We start from the raw sequence: 13,693 nt of genomic DNA, 5'->3' as shown, positions 1-13,693 counted from the left end.
TTTTAATGAGTGCACCTATGAACGCCATACAAGTTCATGTTACAAGTCATTGTTACAAAACCAGCAGACTTGCATGATTAACCAGTTTGTTGTTAGTTTTTTTAATTGGGGTAGCTATGACTCAGATCAGACTGGTTTCTCTTATGTAAATGTACACATGCAGAAACGGAGTCAGTTTTACATGCCCGTGAAGATGTTTGTAAGGAATTCAACTATTATGGTCTGTTATATAAACGTGCGTTTAGGCACTTGATTATAAACTGGAATTTGGCCTCTTAGATGGTACAAGTTTATCAGTCATTTGACCTAATTTGCGGTAGCTATCTGTATGTTTTGCAATCTTAATACAGATAGCTTTCCAAAAAGAATAACAAAGAACCATCCTGCTGTTTTGAATAAGTTTATCCAGCTGTGGAAAAGACAGCCAGTCGTTCTCTGTGCTGATGAGGGTTAAGGGGAAGAACGTGAACAGCTTTCAAGGCCTGTGTGTGGAGGTTACTCCTATTAAAAAATTAGATTTGCATGAGTCGGCCTGGCCCCTGGGTGGCCTTCGTGGAAGACTTGCAGCTGGAAAGTGTTGATCTGGGTTATTTTTCTGGCATCCTCCTAAGTTAAAAAGTTAACGTTGGGACATGGGTTTGATCTTCCGTTGTACCTGATGACAGTACAGAGATCCTCCACAGCTGGATAAAAATGTCAGAAAACTCCTTACTGTACATGGGCAGTATCAGGTTTCAAATCCTAATATTTCAGCTGTGCTTTTAATACACAAAATATTAGGGGATGGGTGTTGAAGCTTTCCCTTTTTGGCTTTACCCATTTATAGGATTTAACAGATGTACTGTCTTTCATGTGGCCTCACAGTAAAAGTTATGAGAACGTACACATGGTTTACAACTTTTATTCTATACATTTTCTTGGCCGCCAAGTATTTTAAAAAGTGTGCCACCTTTTAACCTTCACTTTATTTTTTTTTTAAGTTAAAGGTGATACTTTTTCTATATATGATGAAACTCATGTTAACTGAAGTGAGTGTAATCTCAGATAATCAACATTATTATATTTTAAAATCACGCTATGGAAATATCACCTGCATTCTGTCATGTGTCAGATTTACAATACTTTTTTTTTCTTTAACTTTTAGCATTAAATAAAAATAAAATTGGGAGCACTGAACATTTTCTGAGGCCTTTTTTAATTTTTCAAAGTAAGGTTAGAATGGCTGGCTATCCCTTGAATCCCTGAAGGCAGCGCGAGCGAGTAAAGGGTGTGTGGGGTTTGGGTTTGGGGTTTGACTTGGAGCTGCAGGACAGGAGATAAAAGACACAACAAAAAAGGCCAACTGGTGGTAGGAAAAAAAAAGGGCTAGGGCCTGGGGAAAGGGCAACTGGGTAGGGCAAACATAAAGTGAGGAGCGGAGCAAAGTCCGGGCAGAAAGCACTTGTTTATTGTTCCACTTGCAGTAGAGCCAGCGATGCTGCAATAGCGGGCTGGAGGGAGAAAACAGTGACGGCATCGCAGAGACTCAAGATGTGCTGCTGCTCTCTGGGCAGCTGTGGAGTGCAGCTCTGTGGGGCCCAGTGACCTGCACTGGCAACGAGAGGAGAAAAAGCCCGTCCTTCAGAAAGCTCTGGAATAGAGTCACAGAAAGCCGTGTGAGCTTTATCCATCACCTGAAGCCAGAATTTAGAAACAGATACAAGGTGGAAAACAGGAGCACACCACTGTCACATAGTAAGAAATTTCTAGGGGTTTGCAGCTTTTACTCTCTCTTGAGTAAATAAAGGGTAAAGTCTGCTAAGCACTGGCTTAGCAGACTATGAAAGGAAGTTGTGAGATTTCTAAGGAGTTAGAGGATACATAGACTTAACTATGTTTTCTTGATTATTATTACTATTATTATTTTGGAGAGAGAGAAACATTGATTTGTCTTTCTACTTCTTTATGCATTCATTGGTTGCTTCTTGTATGTGCCCTGACTGGGGATCGAACCCACAGCCTTGCCCTATTGGGGTGATGCTCTTAACCAACTGACCTACCTGGTCAGGGCCTAGACTTACTATATGTTTTAAATTAAACAGCAACAGTTGGATATATATTGATTAGGGGTGGTCCGATAACTTAGGGGCTCACCATTATATTTTAGTATTTTTTTAGTAGCCTGTTTAAGGCAGTTTTCAATAAACAGTATTCTTACTAATTACAGATTGCAATACACAATACAACACAATGTTTCATAATTAAGTTAAATGTTAACTTTTTTAACTTAAAATGCTAGATTTTTTTTCACTGAAATTTAAAGTAGTGCAGCTTGCAGAAGTCATTTTTAAGTTTCAAAAGTTCCTTCCAAAGTAAACTTACGATTGCATTCAGTTTCCAGTTAAAAAAGAAGCAAAAAACACAACAGACTCTTGATGTGGCAGCTGTCTTTGTTTATACCCTAAAGGGGAAAAAAGTTAAAGGGAAAATATGAAACAACTTTTAAATCCCTTTGTTACTCAAAATCGTTTTGCATGTGATTTATAGATGGTTTTATTTGGTTAGTGAAGAGGAGAATGTTTCTCTTCCTGATTCCAAAGTGGATACGTGGAATCATTCAGAAAAACATTCAGTTGCGTGCAGGCCACTAGAAGTCCTGAGTCACCCTCATTTGCTTGCCTTTTCTTCATGGGAACAGTGTGAGAAGACACGCCTTTCCTCTGTCACAAACCAAGGTCAGAGTCACCGGAGAATAGAACACGTATTCACCTACTTCATCCTCTGAGGTTCTAGAGATGAGGAGGGTGGGGATGCTGTTTAACTCCTTCAGTGCCACTGATTAGGCCTCTGATAGCAAGAGTATTGATTATAATACAAGTGATTACAGTCCAATAAAAATTGTGGGCGTGACTTCCCAGATTTTCAACTATCTCATTTCTGTGGACGGCCTGCATTTTCCTCAAAAGTTTTGAGTCCCTCACATTTAAAAGGCACAAAAAATGCAAAAAGTCAATTTGTGAGTTATTTAAGGGGTTGGAAGATAGAAAATGCCTGGATTTATGGGTTATCTCTGGATTTCTTTATTAATCCCCAGGTAAACCCATAATTGGGGATATCCACACTCTCCCTCTTTCCCGTTAACACATTAATTTGTGCCTAGTTTAACAATGAACTTTGTGTTAACCCATCAGTCTGTCACCTGCTCCTCCCCCATGACAATACAACTTAACATGACTGAAAACAGCTATTCTAACATTGTTTTTAGTTACAGAATATGAAATCTCCACCTGCAGTGGTCTTTATCACAGAATATTGTGAACTGCTTTTCTTTATGGCACTTTTCTTTATGAGCTGCATAAAACAACCCATACAAGCCACAGAAGGTTATTTTAGGACAAAAACTATACCATAGGCAAATCATTATTTGTAATCATTTAGACATTGGGTCTTAAACCTATTTTATTCTGTGTCTAGAAAACACAGAATTGAGTGAAATCTCCTTAATAGAACAACCCGATTATGGTGGTATGAACAGTTCCACAATACAACCGATTTGGAGAAAAGCCCTCCAAAACTCAAAACCATAGTATAACAAGTCTCTGGGGAATTTATCACAAAATTAGCCATGAAAATCCTTTAGGAGTTGACTTCCTGCCAGGGCAGACAAGGTCTGGAGACAGAACTCCAAAATTCCTCCTCCCAAGTTCCTGTATAAATCGTGGGCATCCACTCTCTGGTTGGTCTTGGCCTTTGAATGGACTTTAGAAGTTGCATAATCTGAAGAGCCTCCGAGCCATTTAGCAGAAGCCCTCAATACAGATAAGACAGCCTGCGTGGAGTCCTAGCGTCCCATTTGAATATTTCTAAATATAGTCGATATTTTGGCGGAAATGAGCAGTGTTACCTAATCTGTGGATCCCATCACCACTTTTACTTACTAATTACCATGTTACTATCCGTGAACATTCAGACGCCCGTGAGGGGACAGGCATCCTACACGGCACGTCACGCTGTGTTGTGTCAGTGCTCAGGTAGCAACTCTGGCCGATAAAGGTGAAGGTTACAGCATGGTTTTCTGCCATTTAGAAAACACCTTCCCTATGACTGTTCAAATGTAAGCAGCTACTGACAGGTCCAGGAAAAAAATAAATTCATAAACATTTCACTGGAAGTAAGGTTCTGAATTCCTTCCAGTGTATGGAAAGGCTATTAAAAGTGAACCTTGCTACTGCGACATACGTTCTTTTATTGTATGATTCAAAAACACTAACCAGAGGGCTGAGAGTTCTGCAGAGAAGTTGACCTTAGGAGTAGGGACTGGGTGGGCCTGAATAAATCAGAGTTTCTGTACACAGGGCCTTGGCTTAGCGCCTGGTTCTCCACAGCCTCCTCCCAGACTGTGTCAGCTGCCAAGCAGAAAAAGGCCTTTGGTGCCTTAACCCATGCTAAAAGCCTCCTACCCCCCCCCCATTTTTGTTATTTCTGCCTCCAAACTACAATTTCATTAGCTTTGTGTGTGTGATAGAAGATAAAGACTTACTGTACCCCACATATCATTGAAATCCGAATGTCACAGGAGGGTAACAGTTCCAGAATAATGCTCTCTCGATCAGCCCTACACAGTTGTCTCTGTGATTATCTGACACCTACATTAAGTGAGGCGAATCCTTTGGGCTTTGGCACTGAAGGTCCGCCACAGGTAGGCGTGGCAGCGTGTTTAAGGGCGCGTAGTGGCCAGGGTTCACCGCCTCCAAGAGTTTGTTTTCCTTCCAGGAGGCTGGGAAGCAAAGTTACGGTAACTTCTCCCACGGAGCACTGAGTCTTTTCCTAGTATCTGCACGTGGGACCCCGGTGGGTCTGCGAACTGGGAGCGCAGTCCCAAGTCCAAGGTGGTGTCACCAGGTTCACTCTGCATGCACCTATCACGCGGGAGCCACTATCTTCACACAAATCACCGGCTAGTTGAAAACACCGGAGGTGAGGTCGGAATGGTTAAATTGTAGTTTTCTTTTTTTTTTTTTTACTTGTCACTGTTGCTCAGAAGGGTTTCACCGCCACTCGCCTCCTCCCCCCCTCCCCTTTAAGGATGAAAACAGCTGCCAGCGCTGCCCAGCCCTGTTTACTGGAAGGGAAGGGAAGGGGAAGAGGCGATCTTACTTCCATCGCCTGCGGTTTCCAGTGCGTCCGGGACTGACTGGTTCTAGAACTTTTCCTGGGCTGCACGCGCCAAAACAGCGCCTCGCCCTGCTTCTGCTGGGGCACTTGGGGCCTGGCGGCGGGGGACTCGCTGGGTGGGACCCGGGGCCAACCCGCCCCCTCCGCCCCAAGTCCCGAGACCCGGAGGGTCCCCAAGCGCCAGCCGGGCCCGCGCAGCTGCCGCTGCTATAATTAGGGGACCACGGCCCGGAGGCACGTGGAGGCTCTGACGCCAGTCCGGCGGGCTGAACCAAATAAAGGCAGAGGCCCGGCTCCCGCCGGCGAGGCCGCGGGCTCGGTGCGCAGCAGCCCGGGGCGGAGAGCCCTGCGGCCCAGAAAAGATCAAACGCGCGTCAGCAGCAGCCCGGCCTCGCCTGCCAGGACCCTGACGCCGCCCGCTGTGCTGGGCGCGTCCACCGAGCGCAGAGGGCACATGACCAGAGCTGCCCCAAATGTCACTCCCTTTTTGGAAGTCATGATGCTGCTTCCCCGCCACCCCCTCTAAAGACTGTGGCTATAATAAGGCAAATATTCCGTGCTGGTGGAGTAAACAGACCTGTTTAAGGGACACCCGTCAGGGGAAAGCACGCTAATGCACAGCGCATGTCATAAAATGTATTTACCCAGCAGGCCTCAGGACATGCCCATATGGGACACCAAGCACTGTAGCAACTGCCTACCAGAGGGGAGTTGCCTTTTTTTTTTTTAATCGAGAAACCTGAATTTAAACTAGAAAAAAAGTTTTTCCCCCCACCTCATCATAGTACCATTGGGCACTCGGTGTGCCACCGAATTAATTAACTTATAATTAGTGTTGATTAGTCAGTATAATACTCTACAATAATATCTCCAGGACAATAACAGGCATGGCCCCTGTTCTTTTAATTTTTTTGAAATGACATTGAAATGACATTCATTACCAGCCTTGGAGTGCAGGCATAGGAGACTCCCTGTGGCCTGTGTTGTGTGATGGTTGTAGGCACTGTTTAAAAAGCGGCTGTGGTAACTAAAGAAATGGGAAGCTAAAATAAACAAACAAATAAATAACGCCTTTCACCAGGCTTGAGAACACCTAGACACAAGCCCACCAAAGACTTCCTTCGATAGCAGGCACTAAAAAAATTTTAGAAGCTGGTGATGGAAATCACGCAGAACAGTCTGCTCCTTGCATTGTTGTATCGAGGAACACGGAAGCCTTTCCAGGGTGCAATCTGATTCCCGGGAAGTTATTCTCGTTCCTCTCCTGTGGCTGTGTGTCGTGACCCAGCAGTGCGGCAGCCACCAGAGATCTCGGAGAGGGAGTTCTGCTGAGAGACACAAGTTCACGGTTCGTGAGAACACTCAGAAGGGTCCACTTCTGTTTGAGATACACTAAAACACTGGAATCAAGGTCAGGGAATCTCCAGGTGCTCTCGGGCTTTGTGTGGTCATTTCGGGGTATTCAATGCACTTTTGTGCTCCTATGCCTTACTCGTATGTATTTTTTAAAAAGTGACCGTGTACTTACGTCAGTGGGGCTAAGGAATCAAACCGGGAAATCTTTGGGACAGCTTTTCGGTTTCTCAGTGACCAGACGCAAGAAAGCACTGGGTATATGCAATACCCATCAGGTACTTGGGCGCAGTGAAACATACCACTGAAAAATACAGACTTTCAGTTACATTGAAAGGGGTAAGAGCCGACAGCTTGGACACATGGAGAGAAGGGGCTCCCCCTGCTGTCACAGAGAAGATGTGTTGTCTCTCGGGCCTGCATCTGGGTATAAAGCATCCCACCAGATGCTCTGTGAAGTTATCGTCACCTTGGAGGGTGTACAGTCCTATTGAAGATAAAATAAAAATGCAGGCCACAGAGAAAGGAAATGGGTATTTTTTTAAAAGGTTCTGGGCTCAGATTCATTTAGCGAAAGAGAGTTTGCGTAAGTCCCTTCGTGCTTTAAAAGCCAGGATGGTATTTGTGTAGCTGCTGGCAGGTAGGAGAGGGGGCAGGGGGTGTGAGGATATGTTTGATCATATGGCCTTTTTGAAAATAATTTTAAAAAGCTTATGTTTGATGAAAAATAAAGACATCTTCCCTGAATTTTGACCTCAGTAAAAATACTGGGTTTGTAAAAAGTCATTACATTTTCTTGTAAATCGCAGTTCTCTACAAGTGGACCCTCAGACACCATGAACACCGCACATTCATAGTGGTAGAAGGAACTCATTCAAGGTCTTGTCGACAAACAGTACCGAAGTCGAGGGTCAGCCATGACCAGGCTGGGCCAGGGATCATCCATCTGTGAGTCTGTGGGGGGCAGGGGGAAAGTTGAGGACTTCCACAGAATTAGGTCAAAACTCATCCTGGATGAGAAGAATCACAAGCAGGAGAAGAGATGGTGCATGCAAGAGTCAAGAGATTGGAGGGAAAAAAATTACACAAAGAGAACCAACAGCTGGTCGTAGTTACTCTCATTCACTCACCAGTTCACTTAATCTTTCTCTCACAAATTTCTCTCGTGGTAAAGCATGCGGGCTCTGGAATCAGAGTGCCCACGCTTCAGTTCCAGCTCCACCTCTTTTCAACCCTTGTGCTGACCCCTCTAATCTCCACTGAGTTACCTGTAGACCTCCCAGTGTTGCCGAGGGAATCAGTTGACAGGCGTATGTAACAGGCATACTGTGATGTGTGGCACATGTGAGGTACCTGTGAATGAGGTGGTCTGCCTGGTAGTCATCCTCGGGGCCGGGCGGAGGGCTGGAGTCAGGTAGCTGTGACAAGACCGTGCCTTTAGCTGGCTCCCAGAATCCTTTTCTTCATTATTTTGCCCCACTGGCCGCGCTTTACTGCCTCCTCATCTCACCTTTTGGAGTGCCCCGGGCTCTGTCCCATTTCTCCTATTTATTCTGTGACACATATTTTATGGAGACAGAGACAGGTAGATACTTATTTCAATAAATTGGCTCATGTAACTATGGACCTGGAGTGTCTAAAATCTTAGAATGGGCTCAGGGGCTAAAATTTCACGGATAAGTTGATGGTGTAGTCTTGAGTCTGAAATCTGCAGGCTGGAAGCTCAGACAAGGTGTTTGTTTGTTTGTTAATGCAGCCTTAAGAATTCCCTCTTCAGAAAACCTCAGTCCTTGTTTGTAAGTCCTTCAACTGATTGGATGAGGCCCACCCACATTGTGTAGGGCAATCTGCTGTAGTCTGATTTAAATATTAATTACATCTAAAAATACCTTAAAGCAACATCTAGACAGGTATTTGACCAAACTACTGAATACCCTGGCCTAGGCAAGCTGACAGATTAACCATCATGGTCCTTTCTAAGGTTTCTCCTCCTGCCCTGGCCAACCCAGATCGCGATGCTATCAGTTATGATGCTTTTAAGTGCAAAGTCACCAAACATCCCATTGAAGTATGCTTAAACTATAAAAGGAACTTGTTGGCTCTTGGGACTGAAAAGCCCACAGGCAGGCCAGCTTCAGGTCTGACTCCCTTCAGGTCTGAGCTACATCTCCCCCTGGTTCCCTTGGCCCTGCCTTTCTGGTGTTGATGTTATATGTTCACACAGGCCTCCCTGGAGATTTAAGATGATCGACACACTTCCTCATTCACATCCAAGAAGAAAGAGCCTAGGATCCCTTCTGGAAAGAGTGCCAAGCTTCTCTCTGATTGGCTTGGTCTTGACATCATCTTGTAGCCAAGGGAATAACCTCCTCTGATTGGCTTAGGCCTCCCCATGTTCTAACCAATCCCACGGAAGGAGGTGGATTGCCTTCACTGGCATCTAGTTAAGGTCTTCCCTAAAGCCAAGGGTGGGATCAATCCCAGCACAACTAGTGGCTGCTATAGTGACCGACGAGTGGATTAAAAGGTGGGAGATACCTTAGTGCTCCAAAGCAGGGCGGTAGCATTGCACAAACCAGGGACACCTGCAACATGAAATCCTATGGGGACAGTGCCATACACATGCTCACTGGGCTGAGTGGTCTCAAGGGCCACAGGCAGCAGTACTGACCCAAAGAGAGGACAGCTGCCCAGAAGGAGGGGTGCTCCCCCGACCTCCCGTGGATGTCAGGCAGGACTGTTAGTCCATAGGGAGGGATGGTGGCTGGTCAACTGGCAGACCTGTCCCCATGTCAGACTTCCTTGTTCCAGATCTGTTGGCCTCTCTGCCACTGAGGGAGTGACCCCCAGGGCTGAAATCACAGCAGCCAGCTTTACAGCGGTCATCAGGACAGGGCAGACTTTGAGCCACTCGACCCCAAGGGGGACAATGCACACTGTTCTGATGGGGAGGCTTGGCAGGGGCAAAGCATGCAGGAGGAAGGTGGCCGAAGGCACGCTGGGGCGGCCCAGGCGTGGGGTCGTCTGAGATTCTGATCTGTAGTTTGTTCTTATTTAAACGCGTGCACACACACACACGAAGTGGCAGGCCTTATTAACAAGCTGGAAAATGCCTCTTTTGCCTGCCCCTCCCCGTGTGCGCCACCTCCCTCTCCACCATGCTGCCACTGCAGTGACTGGTACAGGCATGTCACAGTGAGTGCCAGGGGAGGGGACCGCTGCACCCTCACGGAAGAGAACACGGGTTCTGTGAGCACAGTGCTCTCTTCACGAGGCCCAGCCCAGCACACTCACCCTCCTACCACTCACCCCTACCTGTGTGTGGCAAGGGTCTTCCAGCATCCGGGCAACGCGGTCAGTGAGGCACTGCAGGGACCAGCACCCCATGCTGGACCCGAGAGCACGGGAGCAAAAACCTGTGCTTTTTCTTGGAAAAGAGTTTCATGCTGGGCTAAGGGCAGGCGTTCGGGGGGCCAAACATTGCTGGGGCTGACAAACATGCTGCCCCTTAAACAGGCTGTAATTCTAAGTTGTGCAGAAAAGAAACATTCTTCTCTTGAACACACAGGCAATGCGTTAGGATGCACGAGGCCTTTGCATCTCCCAGGTCATTCATCCTCAACAGAGCCCACAAAACAAATGTGTTAGAGGCCCTTTCACAGGACAGAAAACTGAGGCAAAGAAAAGGTCAAGTGACTTTAGAGTTACAGTTACTAGAAAAGCCTCTACTTAAATCCAGGTCTTCTAGCCCTAAATCCCACGTTTTTACACACCCCACCCCGCCCCCCATTTTTTAGCATTTACAAGTAGTGCCCGGGCCTTCTCAGAGCAGGAAGTGTTAAGATGTGTCACAGAAAGGCTGAGACGCACCCCAGCCTTTGTTTACCCACCGTTCCCCTCTTCGCATCTCGCTCAGTTCGCTGAGGGAGGGGTCACGTGCTCTTGCCGTCTTCACTCTCCCGGTGCAATCAGGAAGACAAGCCAGAAGGGCTGGAATGATTAGCTGGGAATCATTAGAAGAGGGAAAGAATTTATATTCACGGTGACTGTATTTCCAGTCCATTGATTAGGCAATTTTGCTTTTATGAATCAATTGTGTTGATTGCTGTGCTGAATTAAATGTGGGCTTGCTATCACAAAGAAAACATAAATTATTAGCTATAAAATCCATACTGGCCATGCATGGAGCGGGACAGCCTGTGGAATACCTATTCCCTCTTCCTGATTTCTGTCTAGGCTTTCTTGAGGGGCGCTCATGAATTCCTCAGGTCTGTGGAGGCCTGTGGCAGGCTGCTCCAGCAGCAGGCTGGTGTGCGACATTATTAAACGTCCCTTGTAGGTGCAGGGTGGCATTCGGGGCACTTCGGGGCAAATAGCAATGACCACGCCCACCCTGAGTTTCTGCAGCTCCCATTGGAAGGCAAGGCGGTTTTTAGAAATATGGATAATCACCTTTGGAGACTCTGATAACAAAGGCACCAACAGCCTCATCTCTTACTAATGTGTTAAATTCTTCTCTGAGGGTATACAGAGGTCATTTCATAAATTGTGCATTTTTCACTGATTAATCTCAGTGGATCAACTCTTGCCGTAGCAAATATGATAATGTCCAACAATTGTAATTAATAATCAGGGACCTGTATTTCATAAGAGAGTGTTTGAAAAGCCAAATAATCACTTTTTAAGAGGAAACTACAGGATTGAATGGGGCTGAATCAGGGTGGAAGGAAGAATGGAAATAGAAAAACAACAGTGGATGAGGTGCTCAGGGGACTAAAACCTTGAAAGACTGGTGTTTCGGCATTAAGAACAAAGGGGAAGGTATTTGGCTTTAATACGCTGGGATTTTAAGGATTCTAGATACCAGAAGTTCCACAAATTAATTCATTAATTAATTCATTGGACAAACATTTATTGTATGCATCCTGTATGTTGAGGCACTGAGGAGTTTAGATTATTATAATTTTTTAAGGTCTAGCAGTCTCGTGGTCTACAGAATGAGAACTGGACCACGAGGGAGAGATTTGATGAACGTGGCAGAAAAAAAGAAAGTGGGGGAGAGAGAAAAAGAAAAAATGAAAGAAGTAGCAGCAGCCACCGTGGGAAACAAAACCCCCGTTGCAAACCCCGATTTTCCCAAATGAAATATGTATCATATTTCTTAATTAGCGCTTGTCTAGTTCCCTCCCCAAACATCAGTCACACACAAGCCTGTCACACAACCTCTGTGAGTCCCTGCCTCAGCTGGTGCTGTGAGGAACACAAGAGGAATACGATTCGGACCCCGTTCTGGAAGAACACAGAGTCTGTCTGGAAATTCCAGGCTGAAGCACACGCAGCGAGGCTGCGACCTAAGGCAGCACGGGAGCAGAGGCAGCGAGGCCTGACCCACACGGCGGGCGCAGGCCTCCCAGAAGGGAGTGCGCAGGCGCAGAGGGAGAGGAAGGCTTCGTGCAGAAAGCTGACCGAGGGAGGCTCGGAGGGGGCACGCCGGAGCGGAGATGGGTGACGTCAGGTAGAGCAGAAACCAGCGCTGTATGCTTGGGCGCAAGAGGAAGAGTGTGGCTGCTCCAACGGCGGACCGTCACTGCGGGGGAGGGGGGATAAAGCTTAACTAAATGGGGGGAGGTGGGACTTCTGGGCCCAGAAACTCATGCGTGGGGGGGCTGCGGGGTCTGTGATGACAGCAGCTGGTCAGGTGGCCCTGGCAGAGGGATTGATAAAGAATGGAGCAAGGCTGCTCCTGGCCATTCTGTCAGTCCCATTCAGGGGCACTGGCCCAGGAGGGTGGCAGAGAAGGAGCTAGCAGATGAGACATTTCCAAGGAGTTGGTAAGGCTTGGAGACGGAGCTGAGTTAGAGCAGGGATGAGGGGTTGGGAACTCCAAGGCCAAAAACATGAGCCATTGACCTGAAAGGGCCAGATAAGTAAATAGAAATGACTTGCTGTTGAACTGGGACATACCTCAGGGCAAACACAAAACCACCCCCCCCCCCGCCGGCCCCATCCTGACCCCCAGAGTGAGGCAGGTGGTAAGGCCCCAGGTGCCAGGTGGTGGGGGCGAGGAGCCCAGGAGGTGCCGTGGTCCTTCACCCTAGGGTCCCTGTGTGGATCTGTGGGGCAGGAGCCCCCCTGTCCATCCCTCCATGGCTCCCTGCTCAGTGTGCGCACCTGCTCATGTACAGGCACCAGGCACTGAGCTAGGGGCCCTGGCATCAAGGAGGAAGACATAATCCGGGTGGCAAGGAAGCTCAGCCCCCTTGGCTGAGCAAGGGACAGCACAGATCAATAGATTTTCAGAACTGGAACCAGGAGCGATAAATCCAAGGAAGGCGCCTGAAATGGCCAGTCAGGGTGTTTATTCCAGGCTACTGGTTGTGCCGGGGTTGAAGGCAGTAAAGATTTCAGAACTCTTTATTCCCTGCAGGAGCAGAGATGGCATGATTGAGGGCTGGACGTTTGTGTCTCCAAGTCCAGCAGTGTGGAGTCGCGGCTGGCGTCCCAGCTGCCGGAGGATGCCAGCCAGCACGGGCCCCCAGGAGGCTGAGCCCCAGAGCAGTCTCCTGCCTTTTAAACTGGAGGACAAAGTTGAGCAAAAGAGCACGGGCTCATGTTTATCTTTACTAGTTTGGATACTTTTAAATACTGTTTCATGGGTGGGTAGACATGCCAGCAAGTGCAGATTTCCTTTCCGTGGCTCTACGGCACCGAGAGGGAGTCAGCTCACCTCTCACACGGGCTCAGTGGCGCCAGGCCCAGGCAACCTTCTTCCCGGCACCGAGTGTCCAGAGGGACCCAACGCGTACCCGCTGCGCCAGCGCCAGCGTCCACCACGCACGAGGTAAAGGCAAGCTCCTGCCTCAGCTCTGCTTCCTGCCGTCCACGGGCCCACGTGCCAGGAGTCCCAGGGCATGGAAGCCTGGACCCCACGGAGGAGACCCGGCCTTGAGTCCACTGTTCAACTGCTGCCGGTCTCTGCCCCGCGGGGCTGCCTGGCACTTACTACAGCGCGGACTGGAGCCAGGGGCCTCGCCTCCAGGGCCAGGCCTTAGGTGTGTGTGACCTGCCACCTTCGTCCCCACGACTTCTCTGACTTCACCCTCCCCCAGAGACATCCTTGAGTCCCAGATGCCTTGCTGTCAGACTGAGGGTAAGAGGCATGGGACAAGGGAATTTAGCAAAGTCA

At 47.8% G+C, this 13,693-nt stretch overlaps 1 long non-coding RNA gene across 3 annotated transcripts; it reads right to left on the bottom strand.

The window, feature by feature from the left end:
• Nucleotides 1–885: 885 nt before the first annotated feature.
• On the bottom strand, nt 886–5,510 carry LOC119042928 (uncharacterized). 3 transcript variants are annotated; one of them, XR_008392136.1, is made up of 4 exons: nt 5,137–5,510; nt 4,525–4,937; nt 2,362–2,440; nt 886–1,630 (listed from the first exon to the last, which is right to left on the bottom strand). It is a non-coding gene; the product is annotated as an uncharacterized LOC119042928 (long non-coding RNA). The 3 variants fall into 3 exon arrangements; XR_008392137.1 differs by having other exon boundaries at nt 4,520–5,510; XR_005081325.2 differs by having other exon boundaries at nt 4,525–5,510.
• Between the last annotated feature and the right edge of the window lie 8,183 nt (nt 5,511–13,693).

Source organism: Artibeus jamaicensis, unplaced genomic scaffold, assembly GCF_021234435.1.
Source record: "Artibeus jamaicensis isolate MK-2021 breed Jamaican fruit bat unplaced genomic scaffold, CSHL_Jam_final contig_473, whole genome shotgun sequence".
Classification (NCBI taxonomy): domain Eukaryota; kingdom Metazoa; phylum Chordata; class Mammalia; order Chiroptera; family Phyllostomidae; genus Artibeus; species Artibeus jamaicensis.
This window is presented reverse-complemented; position numbering and strand designations above follow the sequence as displayed.